Source organism: Astatotilapia calliptera, chromosome 16 (genome assembly GCF_900246225.1).
Source record: "Astatotilapia calliptera chromosome 16, fAstCal1.2, whole genome shotgun sequence".
Lineage (NCBI taxonomy): Eukaryota > Metazoa > Chordata > Actinopteri > Cichliformes > Cichlidae > Astatotilapia > Astatotilapia calliptera.
The window spans coordinates 23722621-23747060 of NC_039317.1; the positions used below are offsets into that span (position 1 = coordinate 23722621).

The window sequence follows — 24440 nt, forward strand, 5'->3', positions numbered from 1 at the left end:
AATAAATAAACGTTATATAATGGTAAACAGAGGTGGTTGTTGAGGTTGAGGATATATTAGGGAAGTTATTTGGTGATCGGTGACCGTTGATACTAATGTCCTTTGAAATGGTTGCCCATCACAGCACTCCTGGCTCAAAGATGTCTTGTTATAATGCACAGATTAATAATAATTCATCTATCATTAGTCTTTATGTTTGTCACTTAATGTACAGCTGTTTTTCGTAGTTGGTGTTACTCCTCAGAGGAAATAGGGACAAAGAACTCATGACAGACGAAGCTTCTGCAGGGAAACAAATGAATATGCTGTTCACTGCAAACTTACAGTGAACAGTTGCAGGTTATATACACTGCTGAGACAAACATTGCTCAAGCTCTAGTGTCCACTTCATGCTTCCAAAATTCTACATATCAACTACAACCGAATGTATTAGAAGAATTGTTTGAATAACTTCCCTCTGTTGCCAACAGAAACCTTTGTACATTAAAGATAAGTTTAACTTCCAATTTTAAAATTTTCCATTTTCCATTTGTAAGTACTCTGATTGTGTACTAGGCTCCGAGTGCTGTAAAAATGCGTGACAAAACAGCAGCACTGTGGCTGAATGGATCCTGAAGCTGCTGACTTGTTGCTTTTGCTGTGTGACCGATGTAAAAAGAGCCCTCTGAAAAGGCAGTTAAAGGTGTATTGTCAGTGAGTGTGCCCCAGTGTCACTTGGCAGAAAACTGGATTAATCTTTTGACCAGCTGTCACTCAACGGCAGCTCTTGCTCTACTGGGCAAATATACCACTCACTGTCTGTTCTTAAACTTGGCTTCCAGCTGGTATTGTAGATGTTGAGGCAGTTTAGAAGATTTGTCAAGCCAAGCACTCCTGAATGTTAGATGACAATGAGGAGTTCCGCTTTACTGCTGCACTTTGTTATCACCATCTGTGGCTGAGATCTTACGACCCCTTACATTGCCTTTTTCGAGGCTCAAGTCCCCAGTAACATCACTTAAAAGGTTATTTTTTAAGAATCCAGAATTATTTTCAACTATGCTGAAAGTAAACTGTGTTAGGCACACTCTTTCCTTCTTCTTTGTCACCAAAGAAGAGGAATTATTGTGTACACAGCTTACATGTATGTGGGTGGGACAGCACATATGGGAAGTCACGCTAAATCACATCCTGTATTGCCATTAACAGCAGTGATTTCCCTGGCGTGGTGCACTGACTGTATTAGATCCAAATTGAGTTTTTCTATGAGAAAACTAATGGCCTGGAACATGCTGGGTTGCAGCTGTGAACCTATGGCAGCCCAATATGTTGTCATGAATGTCTCGATTAAAGTTACATTTATTTTTTATTTTTTTCAGTTTATGGCCATGTTGAAACTTTGGCAGACACTCAGTCCTTTGTGAGTGGCACTGTACAATTTTATGTGACACATATTGATTTAAAGTTGCAAATGCAACAACAGTGCCATAAATAAAAGTGAAAGTACGATGAAAAATGTGCTCTGGTGGTATGAAATGTACTGTAATCCACCAATGAGTAGCTCAGCAGAAGACAGAAACTCTGCGCACCCACACAAAAATAGACCCAATATGTTAACTGCTACAAAAGCGTGATACACATCACTACAGCCTCTTTTCATGCTGTTTTTGCAAGTGAAACAAAATGTAGATTTGTTTTTCAATATGTGCACAAAAGGCAAGCTGAAACAAAAAAAACACAAAACCCCAAAAAACAAAAACAATACACCCACAGAACATGCACTTTAAAGCAGAATACTCCAAAACAACAAGAGTCAGGATCTTTTAGGGACTGACATCTACAACATGAGCTTTAATACTCTCTAATTTTCAGATCACGTAGCACAGTCATGGTTCTTACTCTGCATTTCATTTTGTTGTTATAAAAGTCTTGTGTATTATGAAAGATTCTTTTGGATGTGTATGATATACCTGATCCGCTGCTAAGGGTTTAACCAAATACCTTTCAACTGTTTGTTAATAAGAATAGCAGTCTGAGTATTTCAGAAACATAACCATCTTTACGGTTTACAGAGAAAATGTGGATGGTAGGCAAAACAACATGAAAGCATGGCTTTAACTTGTCTTATATTACTGGTTGGTTGGTGCTGGTGATGTAAGAGTATACTAATTTTGTACCAAGTGAAAATTATTTAAGCATCACAGACATAAGCTACCTGAGTATTGTTGCTGACCATATCCATCCCTTTATAACCACAATGCACTTATATCCAGTTTCCAGCGGGAAAATGCACCATGTCACAAAGCTCAAAGCATCTCAAAGTGATTTCTTAAATATAGAAATTTGAGTGTACTGTACTCAAATGGCCTCAAGGGTCACCAGATACAGCTGGCAGAACTGCAGCTACTCAGTCTTAACATTCATCTCATGGAGAGCAGCGGTCATCACACTACAGTTGACTTCACTGTTCCCAAATTATCAACCTTATTACTAGATTTAACAGATTGTCAGACTTCAGAAGCAACCTCATGCTAGATTTTGACTTTATGGGCAATACTGCTTCATAAAGTTATTTTGCTATCACAAGTACTCTGCTCAAAGTAGTGGCACTATGAAGGGGAAGAGCATCAATACTGTTGACTTATCCTAAAAAAGAGAGACTAATATGTAAAAACTTTTTTTAAAAAAAGCATCGGTCTTACAGTAATGTCTATACTGCCTGCTGTGAACTGAGACTCAATTTTAGAGGTTTCGCTTCAGTGGCGACATCTGCATACTGGGTACGTGGAGAAGCTTCAGGTTAAGTGAGCTTTGAGGGAAATATGGAATTAAAGCAACTAAACGGCCATGTTTGGAGTACTGGAACACATTCCGTATCCTGGATTCACTCATCTGTCTACTCCACTGCTCAAGAACACTAACATAGCCACACCGAACCGCTCCATGTGTGAGTGCAAGTATGTGAAGAATGGTAGATGGGACAGGATGTTCCACTCGGTTCATATCCCCATCCATTTTTTCCAGCACCAAGCCATTCCTGTGTCCCCTGTAGTACGTTTATTCACCTCCCTACAGACACACACACACACACACACACACACACACACACACACACTCTCTGTTTAACTGTGATTACCCTGCTCGCTCCTCGCTCGCTCACCCGTCCTTGGAGGGGCAGTGGGCCATTACAACTTTTCTCCTGCACAGCCTGTGTGTATGTGTGTATATATATATATATATATATATATATATATATATATATATATATATGTATGTGTGTGTGTGTGTGTGTGTGTGTGTGTGTGTGTGGTAATAGCATAGTAAATCTGCAGAGGTCTTTTTCCACTCTGCTGTGAGAGCGGCGTTCGATCATACGGTGCCGTTTTATTGGAGCAGACACTCGAGCACAACACAAACACACAATCCAGCACAAAAAAGGGGATTGCACACATGTTAAGCTGAGGTAATTGGCAGAAACTGACTGTTTTCTAAAAATGAAAACACGTGACCACGCCCACACATAGTTACAAAATCACAGTGCTGGTGCAGGAGAATATCTGAAGATGAGAAAACGCAAGAAAATATTTATTTATATACATAAAATGTGAAGCAGCAAATTTGCACCATTATACAACAAGTCTCATGCTGACATCAGTGCATACACACACATGTGCATACACACACACACAGAGGCTGTCTGGCAGTAATTCAGTGCACTATTGATTCAATTTCCATCTATAATTCATGGTACAACGCACACCTCAGCTTAAGTGCAGAAACACACACACACAAACTGCCAGTTTCTGAGAAGCAGGAAGAGAAGAAACACAATACCACTCGCTGTACATAAACTTAAACCCACTGATACACACACAGTCGCACACCAGTCTAGCCAGCAGCTACCACGAGTTCATTCATCTTAACCTTGTCTTCACCTCCCCATCACTCCCTCATTCTTCTCTCTACATGTCTCCTCTCTTTCTTCACTCTCAGCACATCACAAAGCTCAGGTGCCATTCTTCAACCCTGCTTTGGATTATCCTCGGGTTTTTAGTCCCTTCTACTTCTTAATCTCAGGAAGCTTTTGTGTCACAAATGAAAAAAGTTTAATCCTCTGTGAAAACGCTTTTTTAAAACATAATGGATAGTTCCCTAGTAGATGTCTGTACAGCCATAACCACTTACCTTAAACCAGGTGAAATTTTCAAAGTTATCTTAAGGTGAGTTGCTTTTGCATCCAAAAAGGGAAATGAGTCCTCACAATGTGACTTAGTAAACAGATGTCCCCACAACATGAGAAAAACAAGTAAACACTCCCATACACACACATGCATGAATACTCACTCGTGCCCCATTATTACCATATGGGAAAAGCCACTTCCCAAGTGTGTTTGCTTTATTGAAATTACTGGGTCACTGAAGCAGCATGAATGAGGAGCTCAGCAATCAGCATAATTCATGTGCGTGTTGCTGTGCTGAGGTCAGACATGCTGGCATTGGGACTGTGTGCATTCTTCACTGTATTAGGGATTCTATATACATAGGATGGGACCAGAGCCCATAAAACCTTGGAGAAGTTCTTTGCTTATTTTGTGCAATAACATACATTTATAAAGTGAAGTGCTCACACTAACAGGAAAATATAACTTTTTTCAGGATCAGAGGAGAATTATGTCGTGAAGGCGACTTGGACTTTTCTGGTTACTGATGAAGTTAACAGTTTATCAGGATCGCTAAAGTGCACTCACCCATGGCGCTTCAGTCGAGCTAGTGTTTTCTAAATGAGGAGGTTCGATTACAAAATTATTTCTCTGTCCATCCGGCTGCCTGCTTGTCTGTCTCTTACATTATCACCATGTAAAACATATATATCTGAGTGCTTGATTGATCAATGTTTTTTAGGCTCTCACCATAAGTATTTAAAAACAAACAAAAAAAAAACAACCCTTTTTTATTTATTTTTAATTTGTGTTTTGCTTGCATATTGTGCCTTGGGGGTGGGGCATGTACAGGCCATGTATATGTCCTGTGCATATGACAGAATTGACATCACGGTTAACTTTAACAGTGACTCTAACAAGAAGACACAATCCAATTTCTGGCCATGTTAGACCTTGATTGAAGCACAGGGTGATGCACTGCTCAGTAATGGATACTTTTTAAGTAAAGGTTTTACTTTAAACTGGGAGCAACAGTTGACAAGGGACACTCAAGGTTGTTTTTTTTTTGACATTTTCATGATCTAAAACTATTAACATATAATTAGTTTAATTAAAATTTTATTGATGAGCATTCCTAAAAACATAAATATGAATGAAAACAGATAAGAGCACCAACTGCTGCCTTCTGAGCGTCTTGCACCACAAAGGTCTGTAAAGCAGAGAAACATTATCTCGCTAATGGTGGTAGCAGTAGGATATTCCTTTGTTAATCGGGACAAAAACAGCAAGGCACAATTTAACTACTGTAGTTCGTTTTTTCCTTCGTGCTACGTTTCACACGTTACTGTTTCATAAAGGTGACAAGACAAATCGAGATTGCCAAGAATAGCGTGCATGCCTATATCTTTATGAATATTAATCAATAATGGGATAATTTTATGTATGATCTACAATGATAAAGAAAAAGAATGACAGAAACGCATGGGACGAATGGTATAGTGCCAATATCATAATCTAGGAGCTTGTGTTTACTAAGAAGAGCCAAGCTCCCGCTGGCTTCACTGTAGTTGCACCCTGCTGGGATGGCACTTCTGATTGATGGAAAAATAAAACCTTTTTCTGTTTCTTGCAATAAATAAATGAAGTCATTATCACCAGGAAATGTTTATTGTCACAGAAAAATAGGATAAATTTACCAGTTATCACAAAACCTTAGACAAATATTGCAAGCACAAACGTCTTGGATTCCATAACAATCTGATATATTTATAATGTATACAGTTCTGTGCAAAAGCCACCTGCATTTCTTTATATTTTGCAATGGAAATAGGAAATATGTGTAGTGATTTATTGAAATGTGTACAAACATACATGTAAATACAGTATAAATGCCAAAAAGCAGAGTTTGTACAATTATGATCAGCTTGAAAGTCAATATTTGGTACGAACATCATTATTCTTCAATGCAGCCTGAACTCACTTAGACAAGCTTTGTTGTAATTTAAGTGTTCAGTTCTCCAAGCTTCTTAAAGGGTATTCAGAGCTCTTCTTCATTCTGTTCTCTGTCAAGATTGCTTCAGTACTGTTGAGGATCTACTGCTCACAACCATTTAAAAAAATAAATGATATATATATTTAAATATAATAAAGTCTGTCTCCCTGAAAGTAAAGTATAAAGAAATGAGGTTGTGGCTCAGAACTTTTGCACAGTACTGTAAAAATCAAAATTAAAATAAAGAGAAAGTAGAGAGAAATAAAAAAACCCACTGATTTATGTGTGGAAAGTAGGGCTGTGCGATATGACCAAAATCTCATATCCCGATATAAGAATTCTATCGTCCCGATAACGATAAAAATCACAAAAATGTAACATTTTCTGTAAATTCTGTGAATCTCGGGCAGCTCGACTTGCGGGAAGTGTTTCCAGCTGGGCGTCGCGTACCTGGAGTCGAGTGTTTTAACCGATGCATGAAACTATACATTTTTTAGACATAAGTTGTAACGGCCGCCGTTTTCTTTGTGAGTATTTATTACACACCGTGCTGCGGGGAAAAGCCTGTTCTAACGTTTGAGTCTAAGGTTTATTTTTTAGCACCTGACGGCTCTTTTTTACTTCTCATCCGTAAATAATCTGCTCTTTCACGTGATTCAGTTTATTTTGAAAAGTCTCAACAGGATCTTGAGCTTTATTGTGAAAGGTTTATGTGGAACAAGCGGACACGCGGTGGTTTTACCGTCGTTGTTGCTAACGACAACGCATAAAAACAAACGCTTGTCTGTCTGTAGTGTGGTTATATTAAATATAAGAGAAAGAGAGAACTTTAATAAATTAATATAGCCACTACAGTGACCATCAAAACGATGAAAAAATATTGCCGTAAACAGTTTAATTTGCGACACAACGAAACAAACGATAGCGTAAAATGAAACGATAGACGTTTTTATATCGTCATCCGATATCGTCATCGATATCGAACAGCCCTAGTGGAAAGTAAATATACCGCAATGATTGCAAGGGGAAAAAACACTGCCACCACAATGCATACAAATTAATAAACTTAAGATACTTCATTGCATTTCTCCTCTGCTTATCCAGAATCTCTTTTCTCAGAGATCATTTCACAAACATAAATTTAATTGATCAAAAGTTGCATTTTTTAATATTTATAATTTATTTATTTCATAGTTTATTAGTAGGAGCAACACGTGAGCATAGTGCTTTATGTCTCTGACCTGATGTCGCGATACGTATCCGCGTTACATAACAGAGGACGTTTTAAAATCTGTGAAGTAAGACAGAATAAATGCTACGATTCTCCCAGAGCTGAGACAGCCTGTCAAAAAGAATTATAATTGTTTTAGCACACACGCACTCTTACAAACACACTGTTATCTTTAATCTCTCCTCCGACTTTTGTACAATGTCACACAAACTTTCATCTTCACATTGAATATTCTTTGTGAATATCGTCAATGATCTACTTTCACGCCTGAATGCCAGGGTTCTGCATTGAGCGTTTCTGACTGAGTGAGTGACTGAGTAGAAGCGATGACAGAGAGCGAGGAACAGAGCGAAAGATGGGAAGGAGACTCGACAGCAGGCTTTAGTTCAGAAAGCTCGAGGACTGCATGCATATTCATAAGGCTCGTTTCCATCTGAGCTGTGAGAGAAAAAGTAGCCCTCTAAAAAACACATACATGCACAGCACGCTTAAATACGCAAGCACTTCAGTGACAGTGGAGTTGTGAAAATGATGGCGTCTTACCTGATCAAGTATCCAGAGGGTTGATCCACATGTTAAGGAAGGCAGAGGGGAGGTAAAAAAAACAGAAGAAAAGAGGAGAATAAGTATAATTAGTCTATGAGTTATGAATATGATTGTCTATCCGATTGTGTAGATATAAGAACAACACTTGTGATAACAATAATTTGCAAAGCACCATTCAAAAATGACACCAAAGCTCAGTTTAAGCTTTCAAATCATGGAGCAAGTCCCACAGCTCTCTGAATGATAAAATAATCTACGTAGAACATGACATGCCATCTGGTTAGCATGTGGCTAACAGCTGTCTCCATCCTTTTTTTTTATACATTTTAACTTTATTACCTTTTGTGCCGTTGCTGTAAAAACAGTCAAAACAGCAACTGATTTGACATGAAGTAGGCAGCTCTTTGAACTGTTGTATTTGAAGATTTTTTTCTTTAAGTTACACTACTTCAATATAGCGCATGAGTGGATAAACTTATACAATAACGAGATTTATTATGATACAGAAAAGGCTGACGTTTCAACAGTGTGAGCAACAAGCTGTAAAAACAAGCCAAATCAATCATCAAATATAAGAAATAATCTAAATTACTGCATCGTGAAGATATTTTAAATAGAAGCCTCTTGTGCGCCAGGTTTGAGCGATGGATCTCTGTGTCAGAAAGGTAACCTTTCAACCCTAATTTCATTTTGGCGAAGCAGACAAAGTGAGTCAGATCAGGTGAGCAGGGTGAATGGAAAACAAATATTGTGTTAGTGTGATCCAAAAAAGCCCTTTCAATGCCCTGCGTGCTTCAGTTCAGGTAGTTTTCCCTCAATTTTTTCTGTGTTTTACAAAACTGATTTACAAGTACAAAATATTTATGACCACAATTTGAGCCCATACGTTTGTCCCAAATAACAAGACTTCTCAACTTGTGGAATATAAGTCTCAGTAGACTGAGTTTTCAAGATTAACTGTCTTCTTTATATTTTACAAAGACATGCATCAAAGAACAATAACTGCTTGCAGAAAGAGACAGGGCAGCTTTATACTTGCAATGACAATTTCATTCTGTCCTTGAAAAATTGTCAGACCCACTACTGAAGCAAAACACCCCTAAGAACAATACCCTACACCTACATCGTCTAGCTATTCTGTTTGTTTGGAAAGTGCATCACTATGTCCAGGTGTCCCCAACGTCCCGACCCGCACAAATATGAAAACACAACACAACAAATGATTAGCATAACAGATATTAAATTAAATTAAATCACACAAGTGAATCATGTAAGTAATTACACTTGTATATTGTATTATATCTCCTTTGTTAAGCTGCTTTACACAAAACCTAAGGCCTCGGTTAATACAAATAATATATCTTCTAGTCCTTTCCTCCTCCACTGCTCTACAAGACAAGGGTGCCCTTTGTCCCCATTGCTATTTGCACTTGTGATAGAACCTCTTGCCATTCAATTATGCTTTACAAAAGATTATAAAGGAATAAGGAGATTTGGTGTAGAACATAAGGTGTCTCTCTATGCAGATGATTTGTTGTTATATATCACTGACCCTACTAAATCATTTCCAAAAATTATGACAGTTTTAACTGAATTTGGGAAAATTTCTGGATACAAAATCAATTTAACAAAAAGTATATTGTTTCCAATTAGTTCTTTAGAAAAATTAGATAGCGCTACATTGATCTCGTTTCCTTTTACAAGCTCAAATACCTTCAAATATCTTGGAATAACTGTAACCCGTGAATTCTCTGGCCTTTTTAAATATAATTCTATTAATTTATACCATCAAACTGAACAGAACTTGGAAAGACTGTCTAAACTGCCCATCTCCCTTGCTGGCCGAGTAAATATCATTAGGATGAGCACTTTACCCAAATTTTTATTTTTGTTTCAATGTATCCCAATATTGATCACAAAAACTTTTTTTTAAGAAAATAGACCAGTTAATTTCTCAGTTTATCTGGAACAAAAAGACACCCAGAATAAAAAAGATATTTCTCCAAAGAGCCAAGATTACAGGAGGAATGGGGTTGCCTTGTTTTCAGTTTTATTATTGGGCCTGCAATATACGTTGTATGTCATTCTGGGGCGGGGAACATAGACCTGATTGGGAACGGATGGAAAGTATGACTTTTTTCTCCAATACTCTTAAATCTTTGGTTCATTAAAATCAGATCTGGGTAAGCATAAATGTAAAAATCCGGTAGTGTCTGGCTCACTAAAAATTTGGTCTCAAATTAGAAAGCATTTTCATTGGCGTCAATGTTCAGTCTTTACACCATTAATTCATAATCAAGCATACACATTGCTCTCAGGATCAACATTCCAGCTATGGACTTCCAAAGGGATACACACAATCAAGGATCTGTTTATTGATAATCTTTTTCCTTCATTTCCACAACTTCAACAAAAATTTTCCATAGAAAACAGAGATTTTTTCAAGTATTTACAAATACGTCATGTTATTAAAGAAACGTTTCCATCCTTTCCCAATGAACCACAAAAGCTAGTTTGAGATGATCTATTCTTAATGAACCCGCTAAAGAAAGGAGCTAGACAGTACAACTACATTGGACCACTTGAGAAATGCTTGGAGTGAAGAACTGGCTACTAACATCACTAAAGATCAATGGACTAAGGCACAAGAACTGGTTCACTCCACTTCTGTCTGCTGCAGGCACGGACTGCTACAATTTAAGGTCTTGCATAGGCTCCATCTGTCTAAATTGAAGGTTTCAAGGATGTTTCCAGGGGCCGATTCAAGATGTGATCGATGTGGCCAGAATTCTGCCTCATTGTCACATATGTTTTGGACATGTCCTAATATCGCTACCTACTGGTCTAAAATATTTAAAACTTTGTCTGATATTTTTAAGAAACAGCTCCCCCCAGACCCAGTAATGGCACTATTTGGTGTAGCTACAGTTAAAAACTTAAATAATAAACAAATGCGTGCTCTGAGTTTTATAACATTGCTTGCAAGACGCCTTATACTTCTGAATTGGAAAAATAAAGCCCCCCCAACTCATTCTGCTTTATTAAGAGACACAATGTATCATTTACAGTTGGAGAAAATTAAATTTTCATTAAGAGATAATGTTAAACAGTTTTACCTAATTTGGCAACCCTTTATAGATTACTTTAATAAGTAAAACTGAGAGGTTTGGCCTCCTCTCATATCTGCCCCAAGATTATATATATGGGTCTACGCAGGTGTTGTTGTTTTTTTTTTGTTGTTGTTTTTTTTTTGGGGGGGGGGGGGGGGGGTTCGTTTGTTTTTTTCTTTTGTTTTTTTTTTCCTCTCTCCCTCCTTTGAATATACTTATTTAGGATAATAAATGTGTATGTATAGACATAGATATGATTGTTTATATAATGATAATTATATTTTATGTAAAAAGGATGGGGAGAGGAAGGAAGGAAAGGGGAAAAAGAGGGGAGGGGAAGGGAAGGGGGGAAAAAGAAAAAAAAACTATGTCAATGTAAATGAGATATATACTTTGTTGCCTGATTTGAATAAAGAAAGGAAAAAAATGTAAGTCATGTAAGAAAAACAATTCAACAGGACACAACAGCAAATACAACATACAAGATACCTTGATGCATGCTCAGTAATCTAGGTAAGGCTTCTCCAACCTGCAGTCAGCTGAGACTGAAGAAGTTACATCAATGAATGATGAAACATTGTTACCACTGAAAATGCTACATCAGATATGAACAGAATCAACTTCCCGGGTACACACATTTTTTTTGTCACAGTTTACAGGAAACAGTATTTTGGTGAGAAGTAAACCACAGATCCATATGTTAAATATCACAAACAAGACTGACTTTTTAAATCTTCAACCACCTTTTGCGTTTAGTACACCACCTTGTAATTTCTACTTGCAATAAAATGCAGAATTCAGCCTCCAAGGCTTTCAGGTCTGGAATTATGCCTAAAAGATGTGGTTGACAACACTGTTAGTCCTGTCATCTGAAGCATTCAAGTAGATACCTTCATATCACCAGCTGATTCAGTCGTTCAAACCTTAAAAGTTTAAACGTTTGTGTTCTCAAATAAGTTTTTGCATTAACAGACCCATGTTCAACCCTTCCGAAAGATTAAGAGAGCCAAATCAGCTATGAGGACAGAAATAGATGCAGGTGAGGTTGCTAGGGATAATATGTTGTCATGGATGTGTCCTTTGAATTGGTCCCCTCCCCTCTCTAGACCCCTGTTACTGTGGCGACAGGGGGCCTTGAGTGACGGACGGTTGCTAAGGCATGTCGATGGTTGTTAAGACTACTAAATGTGTCAATCAGAGTCATAGATATAAAGAACTTAAAGGATCTAATCATGGCCAGAAGAAACCCAATCCACAGCGAGTAGAGTGCAATTCACATGATTTGCAAAAGAATCATTATTTATAAGGGATTGACATTTTTCACTTGTAAGAAAAATAAATGAACTCATTAGTGATGTTTACCACACAATACAAGCTGAGATCAGGCCCTGCAACTCTGAACATTCACTAAATGAGTGGCTGGATGTGCATAAATAATGAATAATTGAGCAAGTGAGCACTAATTACTTATTAAGTCTCCCCATCAAAAGGCAAACCCTCATTTATTAAGGAAAAATATGAGCGCTGGAGCATTTTGAATAACAACAGGGAAACATAAGCTAGCTTTGTCATAGTTTGATTATCTTTCACTCCAAAGAAAAATAGCCCATTAAGAAGATGAAAAAAAATTTAATCTAGGATGCGTGAATGTTGTGCACTGAATACTAATACTATTAGAAAGCTGTTTTCTCCATGTCAGCATCAGGCTTGAGGATATTGTAGGAGATTTTTGAAAGTCTATATAAACCCTGGTCTCTACAAATTCAAAATCCATAAATCTCAACATGACAAATCCAAGCAAAGGAAAATGCTGTTTAAATTGATCAACTCTACTCCAACTCCATAACTGTCGAAAACAAAAAGTTAAATTCAAAAACAAACAAAAAACAACATAATTATTCAATTACACCTCATTTAAAATTGATCATCGATTACTATAGAACGATTCAAGAACAAAGAAAAAAGTGGTTTTAGTCAGCTCTGATAATATTGATACATTCTGACAGGCTTGTGTAGGTGGATTGAGTTGTCAGATTAAACATCTTATCACAATATTTAGTTTTCTATCAGATGATATCAATACATATGACAAAATAAATAAAATCAGAAAGGTTTTTTTTTTTTATTCCTAAGTGTGGAAATGAGTTTGATAAACATACTGTAGTTTTGTTTATTCTGGGTTTTTGTGGAGTTTTCATAGTTTTCTCTTTTGTATTTTGTATTCCTTAGTTATTCTTTAGCACTGCTGTTGTTTTCCAGCCTTTAGGTTTTGTCTCTGTGCCTCCCTTCTGTTCTTTGTGTGGTGTCTTGTGTTCCTGGGTTGATGTACATGTTGTTTCCTGTTTTGATTTGACAGTCCCATGTCCTATGTCAGTGGGTCTAGTTTTGCTTCCTGTTGTCCTGTTATGTCTTTTCTGTTTCTTCCTGTCAATGTCGCGTCATACCTCCTTATGTCTGTAAGTCTCTCTGTCTTCCTGGTTTCAGAGTTAGTTCCATGTTTCTAGTTTCCTTGAGTTTTAGTTCAAGCTTCTCAGTGTTCTTTTCCTAGTTTTCAAGTTTGGGGCTTTAGTTTGTTTTTTGTGCTTATGTTTTGGACATTTTTTCCAGCAATAAAGCTGCCACGTTAAGTTCACTTTCTGTGTCTGAGTCCTGCATTTGTATCATCCTCCCGATGTACATTATAATACAAGACAAAATCTAAAAAAAACCAACAACAAATAACCTGTATCATTTCTTTTTTATAGATTCAAATATTTGTAATAATTACATTTATTGTTTTATTACCCAGCCCTATATACACTCTATAATTTGGCAATTCCAAACCCAAGAAGCAGTGTCCCTGTAGTCTCTCTATTTCTAAAGCTACTTCCACTAAATCTTTAACTGGTCCAGAGAAAATGTGAGACATATGAGACAGTGACATATCCATCCATTCAACAAAAAAGTAGACCTAATATACAGTCGACATCTGACAGAGATGAACAAGACTTAAGAGGCGAGGATAGTGTGATCCAGAGCTCTACGGCCTAATGTTAAAGTGTGAACTGCGTAGGTGCATGTTAATGTCAAGAGCTGCGCTACACTGATGGGTGCAGTGTGTCGAATCAGAGATGTTAACCTAGAGTCTGACCCTGCAGACTCAACACAGGGTGAGAACGCAGTACATCTCTGCACCTCATGTGCTCCCATTACAAATTTACAAGTGCGTGCACGCACACATACATCACTGCATGTACACGCAGGCATGAGCACTGAAGTCAAAGGGAACAAAAAGGTTCTTCCCCCAGGCTCTTCACTGAAGACTTGTTGCAAAAGGAGATTCCTCCACCATGTCGTCAGTCTGTTACACAGTACACTCAGTAGTACACAAACACACACTAGCTTTGACAACAAAGATGATTGGAGGATGGCTGTTGGCAACAACCAATTATCTCGCAGTAACACATGGTGACAGCAGTGTCTACCTCCTTTATATTCCTTCCTCTTTCCAACACCTCACCGCCGTATGTCTCTATCTTTATATCCACCACCTCCTCACACCTCCACCTGGTGTGGTGCACGGTTCCTTCCTTATCACATGTCACGTCTTTCCCTGTCTCTCCTTATCTCCCTCTCTCTCTCTCTCTCTCCCCCCCCCCCCCCCCCCCCCCCTTCTCTCATCCTGTTGCTTCAGGGTGTTATGTTTATTTCTGATGTGTCTCAGTTTTACATTAAAACATTTTCCCTGACAACAAAACCAAAGATATTTAAAAAGAGAACAAGCGAAGCCAGAATCAATGCCAGTGATGCACCGTTAAATTATAATAATGCAATATCATAGAGTGGTGCAGTTCAATGAGAGTGAAGAATTCTTTGGACATATTTTTATTTTTCGTATCTATATCAGTTTAAACATTAATATCACTTAGTAATCAAAAATATGTTACCATGCATCTAAACCCTACATTCTCAATAATGCTTGGACTAAATGTTTATTTTGCAACAACTTTGTGAAATGTTACAAATGTATTTGTAATCAGCACATCCTCTTTTTACTGTTTCTTGTTTTCAGGTCACCAATATATTACAACACTCAGAGAAAGGACCTATTTTATACAAACTAAATATTCCTATAGCCAAGCTCACCAAAAATGTATCATGTTTCATAGCAAACACCGCAGCATGGTTATAAGGCAGATGGGCAGGGGGTGTTGTGTACTCAGTGGTGGTCCAGTAAGGCTCTTTTTTACAAATCAAAACATATTGATCCGCTGAGGTCATAGATAATTAGATAAAACATCGTAATGTGTGATGCTATAGAATCACGGAGTAGCTTATTATTTGGCATTATTGCAGGCAAACCAGCATATGAAATATGAAACAGAAAAGAAAAGTATGTTTATTTTTTTTATTCAAGATCTGTTCACCTGTACTTAGCAAGTACATACACATGAAATGCAAACTTTACATGGCAACGCACAGCTGGCAACCTGGCTGTATCTTGGTCATATGGTCAATGTACTCACAACGTGGAGGCTTAAAAACGGCCAAATCTTGTACCCAACCGTTTGTGAACTAGATGTGTGTCTCCAGGAATTTATAATTCCGAAAATGATTCGCCGTGTATGCGCAGAAAATCAAAACTATTTACTTTCTTAACCACTTGTCTTATTCAGGTCCATGGTAGGGATGGGTCCTGTCCAAGCTATCTTAGAGAGACACTTGAAATGTTCAAATCACTTTTAAAAATGCACCTTTTTTCCAAGGCTTTTTAGGAGTACTACCACAGTCAGCTTGTAGTCAGTTTTAGTCAGCTTTTGGTTGTTCTTAATCTTTTTTATTTTTGTTCATTTTATTTTTATTTATTGTATATTTTAATGTTTATTTTACTGATTTTTTTTTTTTTCATTATGTATTTTATTGGGGTTTTTTTTAGCTTTGTCTGTCTGTTTAATGTATGGTTTTTAACCTTTATCTCTGCTTTCTACTGGAAAGCACTTTGGTCAACCATGTTGTTTTAAAGTGCTCTATAAGTAACGTTGGATTGGATTCGATTGGAGAATGGTGGGGAAGACCCTGGACAGGTCACAGATTAACACACAGAGAAAGACACACTTTTAGAACCATCAAATAACTGAACATGTATGTCTTTGGACTGTGGAGGAAGCTGAAGTACCCAGAAAGAACTCATGCAGGCACAGCGAGAACATGCAGATTCCACAGAGAAAGGCTAAAGCCTGGATTCAAAACCAGGACCTTCTTTGCAAGCAATAGTGCTAAACACTACTCTATGTGCTAACACCTCTATGCCACCCCTAAACTTAAGGCCAAACCACCCTGAGCATGTCTGATCTCTTTAAAAAATAACAATAATAAAAATACTTTTATACCAATGATGTTTGTCTTGTTGGATATAGTATTGTGAACTTTTGTACATGGGTCTCAAGCCTGTCAAGGTGCATAACAAGAGTTCACTTCACTTCAAATATGAGCAGGGCCACGTAGTCTACAGAAAAGTCCCAAGGTTGAGCTTTCTGGCCTGGGATTATCTCTTCATCTCTGTTTTCACTGCTACTTTCCTAATGTCTTTCTGACAAATCAGATTACAAAATGATCAGTTAACGAATTGAAGTAGAACTCAGCAAATGTTATTATATCTGTTTCTAAATTCACTATCTTATCAGAGGTAGTGAAGAGCACTGAGGGTCCTTAGGTATCATATAAATTGAAATCGAATAAAGGGGGGAGTAAATTCATCCTAACAACGCACGGGCAGACAGTTGGCGAGATTTAACTGTAGACTTGGGAGTCTTCCATCACTGGGAACATGGCAACTAGAGAGAAACAGAGAGTGGAAGGGATGCACTGAAAACGTTCTTATCAATGAGCGACAGTTCATTTGTTTTCCCATGGCACAAGTACCGCTGAATCTTCACATCTTTTGTTTTAAATACCTCTTCACATTAAACATATAATCATCTCACTGACTTATTTAAGTGTGTGTTTAACAGGTCTCTGTGGACAGGGAAAACCACATCAGTGTAGTCATTTTCACTCATGGGGAGCTCCTTTAAGTAAATCAAAGGAGAAGTACAACCTCATTCAGCAACACTGCAGGTCCCTGGTTAAGTTCTCTTGAAAGCCAAGTACATGGATGAGCTAAAAGTTGAAAAACAAATAAAAACTTTAAATATTCTCATTAATCTATTCAATTTTCGTATGGAATAAGCTGATTTTCATCAAACGATTATTCAAGCGACTACTTTCAAACAGACTAGACAGTGCTTCTGAAGCTGATTCTACACCTTTCATGTTTAATGACACAGCGGGATATGTATTATTAAAAGCAATGTCACCATGACTTGCCTCCAAAACACATCACATCACCAGACACTTCTCTATCCAGGGCCTCCCCTGCTGCCAACTTCAGCTCTCGCTTGTTTGATGTCTGTGGACTTTGACTCTATTGGACTGAGATCAGATGATTGATTCTGCCACACAAAAATTTTCCACCTCTTCATTCTGAATAACTCTTTAGTTGCTGTTGCTGTAACTTTGGGCCTCCTTAAAACATGCCTGTATATCTTACTCATCAGTAAATCCCAGTGTGCCAGTTTCATTGGGAGCCATACAAGTTGAAGCCATACTGTAACTGTTTCCTTCAACTATATTTTAGAGGTGATGTCTTATGCTTTGGATGAAGAGATGTTCCTTTTATCCCTCCACTTTTTACCCTTTCAATAATTGTGATTGTGAATGATTTTTTTGTTTGATCAGTCCACAGAACTTTCTTTGAGGACCCTGCTGGTTTCTTTTCTGTGTTTCTGTGAATAGTCACTTCCTTTTTCAAGGTTACCAGTGGATTGCATCTTGATATGAATTCACTAAAGTTCTGGCCATGTAGGCACAAATGTTATATTTCGGGAAGTAACAAGAAATATTGTTGTATTCCTTATTACTTCTCAACATTTGCACTGTTAACATTACTGTAGATGGGCATTTTGAAGAAATGCTGATAACACTGTTGAATTAAATGAATCTCTGTTTAATTTATTTTGTGCCAAATCACAACAAGTTGTGCAAATGTACTGTTTATAAGATTGGGGAAACCTGCAGTCAGCTGAGACTGAAGAAGTCACTTGGATGAGTGACGAAACGTTTCCCCCACAAAACGCTACGTCTAGATGAACAGATTCAACCTTTGGAGAAACAACTACAGTTGTTATATTGTAAGGTACAGACCGTACAATAATAACAAGAAAACAGAGAAATCCCCAACAATCATATGATCCCTTATGAGCAAGCGCTTTGACGACAGTGAGAAAGAAAAACTTCCTTTAACAGGAGGAAACCTTAAAGAAGGACATCTGCTGTATCCGGTTGTGGGTAAGTGGATGAAGACAGGACAAAGACATGCTGTGGAAGAGAGCCATAAAATTAAATGCAAATTTGAGTTCATCCAAGTCTTTAAGACATTCCTGCATTTTTACTATTTGGTGTGTGTTATCTGGCATCATGGATAGAAAGTTTGGTGTCATCTGCATATTAGTGAAAATCTATGCTATGCCTTCTAATGATAGTGCCTTAAGGAAGGATATATAATGTAAACAATAAATGTCCTAGCACTGGAACTCCATAATTAACCTTAGTGTCTGAAGAGGACTCTCCATTTACATGAACAAATTGGAGTCTATTAGATAGATATGATTCAACCACTGGAGTACCTTTAATACTTACTGCATGCTCTAACCGCTGTAATCAAATGTTATGGTCAATGGTATCGAATGTTGCACTGAGGTCTAGCAGGACAACCACACATAAGTCCACTGTCAGAGGCCACAAAAAGATCATTTGTAACCTTACTAAAGCTGTTTCTGTATTGTGATGAGCTCTGAAACCTGGCTGAAACTCTTCAAATAAACTCCTCGTCTGCAGATGAATTTCTGAGATAAAAGGAAAGCAGGAGATTGGACTAAAATTACCTAAGACAGCTGAGTAAAATGATGGCTTTTTAAGTAAATTTAACTCATGCCAGCTTGAAGGCCTGCGGCACATTATTACAGATAGGTTGATCATATTCAAAACTGAAACATTAATTAATGGTAGAACTTCCTTGAGCAGTCTAAAAAGGTCTAAAAGACATGTTGATGGTTTGGAGGAAGTAATTACTGACGTTAACTCAGAAAGATCAACTGGAGAAAAAGAGTCTAAATAAATACTAATGGTACTGAAAGTAGCTGTACATAATGTTATATCTGTGAGATGGTTATGACTAATTTTTTTTCTAATGTTTAAAATTTTAGTTGTAAATAAATTCATGAAGTCAATACCCGGTAAATTTAAAGGAATGGTTGGCTCAACAGAGCTCTGACTTTTTGTCAGCCTTGCTACAGCGCTGAAGAGACACCTAGGTTTGTTGTTATTTCCTTTAATCAGTGATGAATAGTAAGATGTTCTAGTTTTACGGAGGGCTTTTTACACTATATACTATATAAATATAAATGACATGAAACTGCAAGTTTGGATCACCCAAAAACCCTGCAACATCCAGTATCTATCCATCCATGATCATAGGAGATGCAGTTTTGGTATGATACCACCAGTCCATCCAGTGTCTAGCTCTTTAGCTAAAGTCGACTGACACTTTTATTTCACCACCTATATATTTTTCAGTTACTTTGAAACTACCCATCTGATATTTGAAAAACACTTAGGAAGATAATGGCTATGACGAATATAAATGAAAGCAGCTTATCTTATCATATGTGAAACTTTGTTTTCATCCATAAGACACGTAAAAGTGAAAAACACACTGTCAACAAATGCAGTTTAACGCCAGAAATGACCACCACAACAACAAAACAAACACAAAATTATTAACACCAAATAATATAAACACAGTCGGTTCTACTCTGATGTGAGCGAAGGAGTGACGGAGTGAATGAGTGAGATGACATTGATGATACAGTCTCAATGATAAGGACCATTTCTACATATTCTCTCTTGTGGAAAAGTAAACTGTATTTTTCCAGTCTTTATGCAAATCTACATTTCAAAGTGCACAAAATGCATAATTTTGTGCCTCCTTGCACCTTGTTACTTTGAAATGCTAATGATGGTGTTGGTTCATGCTTGCTCTCTGTCTGTGCATGTGCGAAAGTGAGAGAGATGTGTGGCAAAGCGGTTAGCATAGATTCGCTGCTGACTGAATGACATCTTCAGCTCTCGTCTGTCCCATTTGCTCTCATTTGTTACACACGCAAACCCAAATTTCTAAGGTGAAAAAAAACTCTTCCATTCTCTCTCTCTCTCTCTCTCTCTCTCTCTCTCTCACACACACACACACACACACACACACACACACACACACACACACACACACACACACTTGCATTGCCCTGCATCTATCTTGATGTACAAGAAAAGTGAGGGCCCATCCAGCCATTATTCTTCATATATCAAATCACAGCTTCTGCCGCCTCCCTGGCTATAACACCTATACAACGCTCATACACACACACACACACACACACACACTTTTTATTGCTGCAGTTACTTAAAAAAGGTCATGACCTATGAAGTGTCATTAATCATGCAACATGAACTGCTTTGACTGGAGTGCTTAGATTTAACAAGGGGCGGGACTCACCTTTAAATGTGAGAGAGTTATAACTGAAATGATTTATTTTTGATGCAATGCTAAAATTTCTAAAAAGTAGAAAAACTGCATAGGTTACCGTCTTTGTTCTTGTTTCTGTATGTTCAGTTCAAACATTTATATTTGAACACGCAAAACTCACAATACCCATCTCGTCTTTCAGCATCTCTCACGACTGAGACTTCAATTCTCCCTTTGCAACGTTAACAGTTATGCATTTGGTTTGACGTCTATTCAGAGCTGTGTGTGGGCGTGCCTATATATGTGTGTCAGGGCCCTTCCTCTCTTGGGAGCCAAGCGAAGGGGGGAGGTCTACAGAAGATGACAGTGAACAGTAAAAGGGAAAAATGACTTTTACATTATCTACAGAATATGCTTCCTCGGGGGGAAGAAACGGTAAGGTTTCTAAAATGAAATCTGATTGCCAAGTGATCTATAGAAAATGCAGTGTGAAAGCTGAATTAATGAGCCTTAATGTAAATCCCGAATTCTACATCCGAGAGCTCATTTATAAACACAGAAATAAATCACGCTCTCACAGGATGTATACGCCGCGTTCCTCTGCAGAAGTCAGGATTTAAGCAAATATTCAAAGAGCATGTGTGCAAGTGAAAAGAAGAAGTGCAATGTGTTACTGAGTCTTCTGACACAGTTCACTTCAATCCATATCAAATTACTCTAATAATTATACCCTGTCATAGCAGACACCGTGGTCTAATCAGTGTTTGTTTTTGTTTCTGAGATCAGATGAAATGACAAGCAGCTAATGAAGTGTGCTGTGCTGTTAGACACAAAACAAGAAGAGGCTATTTAGCTCCTCTTTTTACAATCTCAGCAGACCGTGACATTATAAAACCCCACAAAATGACTGCTTTCACAAACCTACACAAATTTAGCCTTGACAGTGAGACAACAGCCCATGTTGATTGACTCCGTAAAATGACAATACCAACATGGGTTTGTAATGCTGTAAAAACAGACATTTTTACTTTTTTGTGATAATTTTAGCTGCAATTTCTACTATAAAAATTAAATTTAAATAAAAGGAAATATTTCGAGTGCAAAGAGAGATGTATGCAACAAAGATGACCCTGCACAGAGAACTGCACTTAAATGCAATTTCTGCACACTGCTTTTTACCAGTTGTTTTGGCACTGCTTGTGAAATTATTTCTTCCACTGTGAGGTGCTGACAGGTCATTATGAGACCAAACACAGTGGTTATACTTTATACATTATATATAATGGCTTATATTTCCACAGCTGGGATATGCTCCAGTCTCCCACAACCCTAAACTGGATAAGTGGTTAAAAAAATAGATGGATGGATGGTTTGTATTTCCTCCTCATTACGAGCATCCACCTAGCCAGACTAGAATGTAAGCAGTCCAGCTTAATGGCCTGATCAGCTGTCATGCTCAGTTCACATATCTGCTTGCTTGGTATCTATCCCCTGGTCTTGAATAAGGCATGAGTCTTATAAAACTAAAATCATAAATAATGTGATTTTTGTAAGACAAAAATCTCCCTGCACCATCCATTACAATCCTACCCTAGTTTTCCAGTGGTTCTTAGAGATAATTGAGGCTAGCCGCAGAAACGTGTGTGTGTGTGTCTGTGTGTGTATGTGATTTATGTGGATGGTTTGTGTCTGTGTGCTGCTTTGAGACAGCAGTAAGCTTGCAGGGCGACGTGGAGGGATTGGGTAGCAGCGTGTAATGACTTTGGGGGAGAGGGGTGGCCTGGATCAGGTGGCGCATTATGTGGGTGGGCCTGCATGGGGCCATATCCACACACACACACACATTGCAAAACCACTAGATATACTCACTGATATATCTAATATGCAGTGATGTAATGTATACTAACTGAGACAGGCAGGAAGACACAAATCTAAGGCATTCAAACACACACAAACACACTATGTGTGCTCAGAAAATCTGGTATAACACAAATATGGATTCTTCTCTGACCTTTTCCTGACTCATCTTGACCTGATAATAACCCTTAACCATTAGCAGACTGTAAGTGTGAGTGTGTATATGTTTATGAGTATGTGTGCGCACACTTCCATCCTCAGCTGCTCAGCTCATTCAGTCCTCCCCAGTGTTCAGCTGCTTGACTAAGCAGACTCAACAGCGTTTTCCCAGATTTATCAGCCGCAGCGAGTTGGACAGTGAGATCTCTACATGTTATCTTTATCACAGGCTATGGCTACACTCTGTTTAACCATTTAATAATCAGTCCCATGAAACAAATCTTTGCTACACTGTAAAGAAAAAAACCCAGAGATAAGTAAATTTTGACATTTTTGACGTCCATTTGTTTCATAAATTGCATATGAAATAGCTTCTTCTATCTAAAGTTATTACATCTGGTAATTATTTAAATTAAATGTATTTATACAATGCCAAATCACAACAACAGTCACCTCAAGGTGCTTTATATTGTAAGGTGAAGACTTAACAATGCAGACCATAACCCCAACAATCAAATGACTCCCTTTGAGCAAGCAACAGCACCAAAAAAAAAAAAAAAGACCAGTAATTTGCATCACCATAGAAAATGTGGGTTTTTTGGTGTCAGTTGTGTGACCATAAACACAACGAGAAGAAAACCGCTAAAGACAAAAAGTAATGGAAGACATTCAAGTCAAAGAAATAGGGGTTAAAGTGGGCTTTCCAACACCTTCAGTTAATGAGTAATTAAATCTAATCAAAATCCAGCCAAGGGAGTTCATTTTTCAGTGTGGTGGTCCTTTCAGCTGATGCCACAGAGACAGTTAGATCTGCTCTGCACACACACTTTTTTCTGTCATTCCTGTGATGCATTCACGGTCCAGATGGATAAAGTTATGTTTATCTAGCTGGCACTAAAGAAGAGGAATGAGCATAACTGTAACTTTTTTAAATACCTAATAATTTCACCATTTCAAACAGCTCAATATTTATGACACACAAACTATTTCTCTGCAGCTTTGCTCACAATCTGTCTGCCAGCTAATCTGCAGTGGCTGTATTTTCCAGGGAGGAGAAAAATGTTAATGCGTGATTATTTCACTCTCAGACATGGAGAAAAATGTCCCATAGAGAAATAATTTTCAAAGGTAATAACTTTCCAGCAAGTCACATTACATAATCTAGAAATGCGTAATTAAGCTTCTTTGATCAGCTCCATCACCTAGTGGGGGTGGGGGGGTCATAGTTTGGTCCCGCCTTCACTGTTGTGATTGGTGTGGGGGTAGGGACAGGCTTAGGGCGTCGGGGGGTTCCCCGGAGGCATTTTCCTTGGGGGGCTCAACCCGGGGTAGCGGTCATGTCCGGTTAGGGGCTCTGTTGGCTCTCAGGTGACTGTTTCCTCGCGGCTGCGTGCAGCGGGACTAGGGGAGGGTCTGTGCTGACGGACGTGGGTTACTGACCTGGTAGCCTGGCTGCCCCTGGGTGGGTCCAGGATGGGCGTGAGGTTCTGGGGGCGCTCCGTCTCTGGGCTGGGGCCCGGGCCGGGCCTCGGGGGCTTGGGTCCTGGTTGGTGTGTTGCCGGGGTTGTGGGTGGGTGCATGGGGGCCCAGCCCTGGAGCAGGGTGCCGCCGGTGCATCGAGCCACCTGGGGGGCTCTTCAACTGGTGGGGAAGATTGTCACATCTTGCAGGAGCTTTCCTCTCCTCAGGAACTCTCTACAGGAGGGTGAGATACAGGAGAGGTGGAGGAAGATCTCAGCCTGGGTGTTTATTGTCTTATGTAGTCTGGAAGAAGAGTGGATGGTGGGGTGGGTGCAGTTTTCTCTGT

The 24440-nt window shown here is 38.4% G+C and overlaps 1 protein-coding gene across 4 annotated transcripts in view; it reads right to left on the reverse strand.

The window, feature by feature from the left end:
- The window catches only part of LOC113008489 (E3 ubiquitin-protein ligase SH3RF3), a 111352-nt gene that overhangs the window by 51335 nt on the left and 35577 nt on the right, over window positions 1-24440 (reverse strand). Inside the window, exon 1 of one of the 4 annotated variants that reach the window (XM_026145940.1) lies at window positions 4728-5573. The exons of the other annotated variants lie outside the window; for them this stretch is intronic. The gene's annotated coding sequence lies outside the window, so the exon portion shown is untranslated. Of the gene's footprint in view, window positions 1-4727; window positions 5574-24440 lie in introns of those variants that run through there. 4 annotated transcript variants of the gene reach the window in all.